The following is an 8,998-nucleotide window of genomic DNA, read 5'->3' as shown; positions in this document are numbered from 1 at the left end:
GCTGTCCAAAGAAAGTGCCGTTGATGTGCAATGTGCATTGAAAAGAGGTACATTGGAGATGTTGTTGCTTTAACGTGGGTTCATCTCACCACTGACATGTGAACTTACATGTAAACTTGCAAACAGGGCTTTCAGGGGTGTGAGTGACCACTGATAAAAATAGCTGAAAAAAGCTGAAAAAGGTGTAAAAAAAAACCCTGAACTTTGGAAATCTCCTATACTTTTGTACACAGCACGAGAGGGAAAAAAGCTGAAATCCAAAACCAAAAAAGCTGAAATCAGCTTTAAAGCTGAGATTTCGCACCCCTGGGCTTTGTTGGCCTTTGTTGTGAAATCACTCGTGCTTGGTCATCCCTGACTGATGAGATGCAGATATGGTGTCAATGCAAAGGTTATGGACTACCCTTTAACATGGAGCAACTTTAACGTCTTGGTCATTGTACCTGCCTGGGTTTTTTTTTTTTTAAATACATCCTGTAGAGGGTTAAATAGTGAGGCTGAAAAACATAAATACCGTCACATGCACAAATGTCGCTGCATGCAGTCAATTCATCTGAACATTTTCTTATGTTTTCATTGATCAATTGTCAGAATCTATTTATTACGCACATCACACCATTTCATACTGACATTTCAAAGACATGCACAATCAGTTTTTACTGAAATTTTCAAATTGAAAAGTTTCAATTTGAGAATGAGTACTTTAAGTTAGACTTTAGAATTCATATTTTAATAGGAGATCAAGCAATGTATATTTTGCCGGGGGGGGGGGGGGGGTGGGGTGGAGGGGGTTAAAATACCACCCGAGGAATCATATTTCTTCATATACAGGTCTCTTTTTGTTTCTAAAATAAAACTCACCACAAGAATTCCAAAGAGCATTCACGGTAGTGGTCACAAGGCCGCGGGTTGACGGCTCTGGTCAAGTCCGTAGCTCGGCACCTCGGGTCAAGGCATGGTCGATGACTCGGGCCAGTCCGTAGGACGACACCCCGGCGCAAGGCCGTGGGCCGACGACTCGAGCAAGTCCGTGGGACGACACCCCGGCGAAAGGCCGTGAGCCGATGGACGACTCGGGCCCGTTCCGGGGGCCGGCACCTCGGGAGTTTGCCGTGGGCCGCCGACTCGGGCCAATTCCGTGGGCCGCCACCTCCACGGAGCATGGCCGTTGGCTAAAGACTCAGGCCAATTCCGTCGGTCCGCACCATTGGGTCAAGGCCTTGGGGTCATCAACTCGGGTCAAGTGTTCAAGTGTTCAAGTTGCACAAGGCCGCGGGTTGACGGCTCTGGTCAAGTCCGTAGCTTGGCACCTCGGGTCAAGGCATGGTCGATGACTCGGGCCAGTCCATAGGACGACACCCCGGCGCAAGGCCGTGGGCCGCCACCTCCACGGAGCATGGCCGTTGGCTAAAGACTCAGGCCAATTCCGTCGGTCCGCACCATTGGGTCAAGGCCTTGGGGACATCAACTCGGGTCAAGTGTTCAAGTGTTCAAGTTGCACAAGGCCGCGGGTCGACGGCTCCGGTCAAGTCCGTAGCTTGGCACCTCGGGTCAAGGCATGGTCGATGACTCGGGCCAGTCCGTGTGACGGCATCCGTCAAACCGCCACATACTCGGAGCATGGCCGTGGGCCAAAGACTCAGGCCAATTCCGTGGGTCCGCACCATTGGGTCAAGGCCTTGGGGTCGTCAACTCGGGTCAAGTGTTCAAGTGTTCAAGCGCTCAATCCAATCGAGATCCAGGCCTTAGAGTCTGCTGAAAACACTGCTAATATCAACCTCTCAAGAAGCGTAGTCACGGTGGAGTCCATTCATGAGGTGGGATGACGTTCCACACGGTAAATAAAGTTGTTCGCTGTTGAAGAGTGAGAAAAAGATCCATTAATGGGGAGCGGTGTGGATTCAGAATATGTTTGAGTTGAAAGAAGAACGGAACAAACAAAATTCATCTGGAACACAATTTAAGTCAGTTAACGGTTGCAATGCATATGAACAGGATGCATCAAGAAAATGGTATTTCGAAAAACGATGGGCTAATATGTAAAGGTTAGGATCTTCAAAAATGTCAAAGTGGCCCATCTTTAGGGGTAGTTCATTTGCTTTTTAGTGATATCTTATTGACATCTCTTCGGTCACGGATGGCAGAGCATCATTGATTTCAAAATGATGGACAACATTTGCTGCATGAGTGGTGGACTCTCAGCTGTCCAAAGAAAGTGCCGTTGATGTGCAATGTGCATTGAAAAGAGGTACATTGGAGATGTTGTTGCTTTAACGTGGGTTCATCTCACCACTGACATGTGAACTTACATGTAAACTTGCAAACAGGGCTTTCAGGGGTGTGAGTGACCACTGATAAAAATAGCTGAAAAAAGCTGAAAAAGGTGTAAAAAAAAACCCTGAACTTTGGAAATCTCCTATACTTTTGTACACAGCACGAGAGGGAAAAAAGCTGAAATCCAAAACCAAAAAAGCTGAAATCAGCTTTAAAGCTGAGATTTCGCACCCCTGGGCTTTGTTGGCCTTTGTTGTGAAATCACTCGTGCTTGGTCATCCCTGACTGATGAGATGCAGATATGGTGTCAATGCAAAGGTTATGGACTACCCTTTAACATGGAGCAACTTTAACGTCTTGGTCATTGTACCTGCCTGGGTTTTTTTTTTTTAAATACATCCTGTAGAGGGTTAAATAGTGAGGCTGAAAAACATAAATACCGTCACATGCACAAATGTCGCTGCATGCAGTCAATTCATCTGAACATTTTCTTATGTTTTCATTGATCAATTGTCAGAATCTATTTATTACGCACATCACACTATTTCATACTGACATTTCAAAGACATGCACAATCAGTTTTTACTGAAAATCAAAGTCCTGCCCTATGCACACAAACTTAAAACTGCAAATATTGAAGAAGTCTTTTTTACCAGCTGTTCAGATGGGAAAAAAATATCAGAATGTTACTTTCGAGTGTCATTTACTTTTAGTCAGCTGTTTTGGGTGAGTGCAATCTTAATATAGGAATGGGGTCCGAAACTACACATACGCTATCAGAGCAATGGTCACTCACCACGACGGTGTTGTTGAATGTTGGCTTGCAGACTGCTGAGCTCCAGCACAAAACTCCCAAATTGTCACAAGATGAACTCACAAAAGTCATAACTGCACCACCAAGTCTTTGCAGCTCAGACAAGACCAAGTGAAATCAAGACAAGACGAAGCGTCAATCTCACGTCGAGCACTGGTTATTCCCGCCCGTGAAAAGGCGCGGTGGACGGTTGACGTTTTCAAAAGTGCAGATTGCGGCACGCGTTCCTGGAGTCAATCCATTCGAGAGATGATTTGTAGGCTTGTTGTAGTTTTATAATACTTTCCACTCGCCAAGATGGTGCAGAAGATCGCTAACAATGCAATACTTCAGTAAATAAGATTGAAATCCTCGCCGAAGATCCTCCAGGCAGACTCGAAAATCCTGCTTAATTAATTCCCGCTACACAAAAAAAATACAAATGAAATAATGTGTCAACTGTCAACTTCAATTGCTTGTTAAAAGAGGGCGCGCTACACAAATTGTGGTCATCATATTAAGTCGGACGCCTCATACGGTTGCAGACCAGTAAAGTAAACTTTATAAACCCCAATGGTAAATGCTCCCAATTCAGAAATTCAGGGAAAATACTCGCAACTGTCCAAGGGGTTCGACACACACACATCAAATTAATGCTTATTTTATCATCTTTCTTCTTTATTTTCCAATTTTTTGGGGGGATTTATTGATGACTTTTGGGAGAAAATTTCATCTGAAGATGATCACGTTCCCCTAAAAGCAGGAAACTGCGTAATAGTCGTAGCCTTGTTGCCATTTTGTGATTCAACAATTTAACGACGTTGAAGTACATGTACGGGCGCCGCACGTACATGTTCATCGTACAAGACCAGATTCTGCAGGTTTTTCTGTGACACATTTCGTTCACATAATGATACAGATCAGAAATGGGGAAAGAAAAAACTTTAGCATTTCACAAAACCCTACTGTGTATATATCTCGATATTTAAATGAACATTGCAAGCTATCTGCAAGTGGACATTAATTTAGTACATTAAGTCTGGGAATGGAAGAATTACTTCTCTCTTAAAAAACTTATTTATTCATCTATATTCTTGCTTCCTTTAAAAAAACTATTTTACGAATGTAAATTTATTAATTTTATGTACTATTATGCGTATTAAATTGATCCCTGATTTTCATTTCAATCATTGTTTTAATCTTAAAATAGTTAATAAGTCTTTTAAAATATCTCCTTAATAACTAAAAAGGACTGATGATGCGACCGGAAGAACTAATTACTCAACACTCCGTATTCACTTTCATGCATTTATGGGGATGCGTCTGAACGATCTCAAGATGTAATTATAGATCATTTGGAAAATTGGAAATCTATTTTCTTTATGATGTTCATTTATGAAAACAGACCGTTTTTTTATCTGAAAGTATACTGAGTGCGGATACCGGGTGCGTAAGCAGCGCTACTTGCGACCGCACTTGCAGCTACTTGCACTGGAGATATGAAGACACCATCAAACGAACGTCGTTCATCGTCTAATCACAAAATGGAAACGAGGCTACGAGTATTGCGCGTCATGGATGCATACCTGCAAATAAACTCCCATAGACACTAGTGCTAAATGCCCATACTTCAAAATTATTTTTTAAATACTCAAAACTCTCACGGGTATTCAAGCTGCACAGAAAAATGATGATCAATGTGTCATCTTTCATTTTCTTTTCAATTTTTGGTGAGTTGACCATTGACTTTTCGAGATATTTTCACGCAAAGAAGACGACCCCTATTTTCCCCAAAGCGGAAAAGTAGCCATCTTGAAAAACTATCCCTCCACAGCATGGCAAAATAGCGCCACTTTCGAGCCCGATAGCATCCAAAATGCTCAGAATTGGAAGCCCCAAGTCCGGGCCAGAGGTTCATTACCATATCTCTTCAATTCCCCAATTTTACGGCGCTCAGAACTCTCTAATATAGAATATTTTGAGGGTATAACTTTTATTCATGAGCTTGGCGGATCGATTTACCGGTGTGCACCCTCATGAAGCCCATCGCCATTTTGAAAATGGACGTCTACGCTCCATCGCAAAATAGGGTCATTTTAGGGCCTAATCATCATCTACATTTCACTGAAATACCAGCTCGTAGTCCTCTGCACGGCTTCCAACCTTATTGTTTACAAATCATCAAGTTCACAGCCTTCAAAATGCTCTAATACTAAAGAATTTGAGGGCATGCAAATCCTGATTTGGCCGGCGTAGGCAATTTCGGACCGATTTACTGTGGTTTGCACCAATGTATTAAAATTCCCATAGACACTAGTGCTAAATGCCCATACTTCCAAATTCTTTTTAAAATACTCAAAACTCACACGGTAAACTGATAATTAACATGTCATCTTTCATTTTTATTTTCATTTCTTGTGGGTTGACCACTGACTTATTGAGATATTCTCACCCAAAATAGACGACCAATATAAAGCGGAAAAGTAGCCATCTTGAAAAACGATCCCTCCACAACATGGCAAAGGAGCGCCACTTTCGGGCCCAATTGCATCCAAGATGCTCAGAACTGGACGCGCTCCAGGTCCGGGCCAGAGGTTCATTGCCATATCTCTTCAATTTCCCAGTTTTATGGCTCTGAGAACTCTTTAATACAGAATATTTTGAGTGAATAACTTTTATTCACGGAGCCTGGTGGATGCATTTAGGCCTATATTTACTGGTGTGCACCCATAGCCATAATAAGATAAAACTGCCTAATACCGAAGTCAACTTTCATGGGAGAAAAACAACATCGTGGCGTTGTGGGGCAGACAACTCAAGACATATATTAGTGTATCATTATATATGGTGATTGGTCGTCATAACGTACTCCAAATGCTCAAAATTGAAGAAGTCGTCAAATAAAAATAATAAATTAACACGCTCGTTGTGGGGATAATAACTCCAGGAATATTGGTTGAATTTATTTATTTAGTGATTGGTTAGCAAACGTTTTTGAAATTGGAGCGAAAATGACCAACCATTAAAAAAACGCGAATAGATATAAGGCGAACTGGAGTCAATTTTATTACACGCCGAAAGTAACGCCCGGTTTCTACAAGATAACTCCAGTATCTGTTGCATCGAATTGAAATTTCACATGTTAATTCAAAGTAACATGATTATGTGGAATATCGAAATAAACTTCACAAAAACAATGCCATGCAGTAAAAAATCTGCCCTTTTAATAATACTCGTGTCAACCAGTTCAATTGTTATGTCAAAAGAGGGCGCGCTACACAAATTGTGGTCACTGCCGTAAACAAAATGCAAGCCACGCGCAAGCCAATTGGAGTTGACTTTACTAAATCGTGACGTCATTTCATTCCAAAATCAGGAGTAAATAGTTTGATTGGTCAATTTGAATGCAGTGCTTTTGAATAACAAACAGCCAGCTCCATATCGCGTAACATAATACAGAACGCGTGACATGTGTGTGTGTGTGTTTTTAAATCCATTGTCTATTGCGTGCAACGGGCGAATGACCGAAGACCCAATATAGAAAGCGCCCGCTAATTGGTCAAAATCTAGGAGGTCAAGAGGCGGGGTCTGGCCTAATTAATCAGCAACTACTAATCGGCGACTACAATAAGGGGGAGGGCACTGCACAAGCCGGTGAATAATGCGTTTAGCCTACGGAGACGCTTCACGTAGACGCTTAGTTTCGAGTTCACTAATCAGTAGAAGCGTAAATTACTTCTTTTTTTTATGTAAGGCAAATTATGTGTTCCAAGAGTCCCCGAGTCCCTGCAAGTTTCAAGGAATTTCCATTTTCAGGGCCAACTGAAAAATATTGCAAGGGAACATGACTTTGGCGAACACATTAATGAATTTTAAAGAAAATTGGGCCCCCCAAAAGACCCTTCCATATCAGCTGGAACCAATCAATATTCAAACACCGTGTTAGTTTTGAAGGGTTCAAGTGGGCAAAACTATAAACGATTGTTGATAAATAAAAAGGTTAACATCTTGGAGTAATCCCCCCCCCAAAAAAAGTGACGCAATTTCCATTGTAGCCTTGGTCAATGCTCTCGTCGTTATTCGTCCCGTAGGCCAACGCGGTAATCAATCGGCGGCATATCCACGCGCGCTATGCATGGTGCACTGAAACGAGCCCCATTAAAAACAGTGTAAAATTAACAAAGTTCAGGTCCAAATAACATCACTGGGGTTTCTCAAACAAAAAATAAATTATTGTCTTGTCCTTCATCTTTTCAGTTCTTTTCAATTTTGGGTAGACAAGCTGATCACATTTTTAAATATTCACACCAAAACAAAATCACCTCCCGAAAAGTGGTAGTTCCCAAGCCTGCATGTAGCCATTTTGCATACTTCCACTTTCACAGGCAACTAGGACCCATTTTTCAACCGTATCAATCAAGCCTGGCCTCAGATGGAAGCTCAATAACCAGGGAGTTGATCCTTGGGTATATTGACATAATTCCACCGTTTTTAAAGCCAAACGGTCTTCGTTTTCAAAAGAAACTGTGGGGGCACTTATTATGCTAATCAGCTGGCGTAGAAATTCTCGCTTGAATTAGTTCACTGCACCCCTGCCGCAACCTCGTTTCTAAGGTGTTGAGCCGTACGCGCCACCACTACCTGCTCTCTCACCCTGGTATTGGATCATTTCCATGTGCAAGATTTTTGAACACGTATGCAAATGAAAAATAGTCTGGTGCCTGCCTGTGTGTCTCATTTTCATTTTTTTATGCGGTGTCTAGGGTAAATCAATTCGTCGTACCGCGAGCATATGGCATTAGTGACGAAAATACGATTTTATTTTAATTAAACTGTTACGATCTTATCGAGACAAAATTCAGTATCACATTTCATATAAATATGAACAAATTGGAAAGGAAATGAATATTTTAAGGAAGGCGTGGTCGAATGACCGCGAAAAAAACGTACTGCGTGTTGTGAATGACAACACCAAGTACACGATATAAATCAATTTCTATTGCGGTATCGACAGATACAGGAAGAAAGTTTCCTATCCAGGGCTTACTATTGGAAACGAGGTTGGAAATAAAGTAAGCACTGGGGACGAAGTTGCCCCTGCCGTGCATGTAAAAATACAGCGCGAACAGCGACCTCATGCGGCCACTATTTTTATGCAGCTCAGTTGGGGACGATCGAGAATCTGCAAGATTCAAGCAATTTCATGTTCAACTTCAGCCAGAATTGATAGAAAATGCTAGGGTTTGACCTTGACCTACCTTGATCTATGGCGTTCATTCCAATTGGAGTGGTGCCGGCCATTTACTTCATGATGTCCTACGACCATTCTCTTGTGGTTTGTGTCATCTTAGCAGAGGCCGATGCATTTGATGTCGACTTTCGAACAGTCTCTTTGGTAGTCTTCCCCTGCATAGGTCTGCTGCCTTGCATGTGTCTCTCTACAGGGTGACCCAAAAATCAAACCCTGAAGCATTTGCTTTCTTTCTCAAAATAGCGATCTGTGAATTGTTATAGTTTGGGTATCAGATTAATTGCAGCGGCGGCGAAACGGGTTTCAAACGGGAGGGGGGGGGGGATCACCAGAATGAGGCACTTGCTCAATATCTTGCGTCGGAGCGTGTCCAGCAGTATTTGGTGCATCCATGCTAAAATGTCGACACGTGTATAAACCGGACACTTGGCCTCCGTAAAATCGAATCATGGGGGACATGGGGGGGGGGGGGGGGAACCATCTTTCAAAATAGAAGGCGCTCTTCAAGACCGGCCATTAAGTACCCATTTTCAGGGCGCATTGTAAGGGTTTTGGGGCTTTCATTTTCCTCGTTCAACCATAACTCTCAATACCATTTCGGGAAATCAGAAAACAAATTATTCGACATTTTAGGGCAAGTTTTGTTTTCATCTCGAGGGGGCACATTTGATGCTATAGGG

At 42.4% G+C, this 8,998-nt stretch overlaps 1 long non-coding RNA gene across 1 annotated transcript; it reads right to left on the bottom strand.

The window, feature by feature from the left end:
* Positions 1 to 1,815: 1,815 nt before the first annotated feature.
* On the bottom strand, positions 1,816 to 8,497 carry LOC119732496. The gene is made up of 3 exons (XR_005271560.1): positions 8,326 to 8,497; positions 3,071 to 3,490; positions 1,816 to 1,854 (listed from the first exon to the last, which is right to left on the bottom strand). It is a non-coding gene; the product is annotated as an uncharacterized LOC119732496 (long non-coding RNA).
* Between the last annotated feature and the right edge of the window lie 501 nt (positions 8,498 to 8,998).

Source organism: Patiria miniata, unplaced genomic scaffold (assembly GCF_015706575.1).
Source record: "Patiria miniata isolate m_02_andy unplaced genomic scaffold, ASM1570657v1 HiC_scaffold_24, whole genome shotgun sequence".
NCBI classification, from domain to species: domain Eukaryota; kingdom Metazoa; phylum Echinodermata; class Asteroidea; order Valvatida; family Asterinidae; genus Patiria; species Patiria miniata.
Note: the sequence above shows the minus strand (reverse complement) of the source record. Positions and strands in the feature narration are given on the sequence as shown.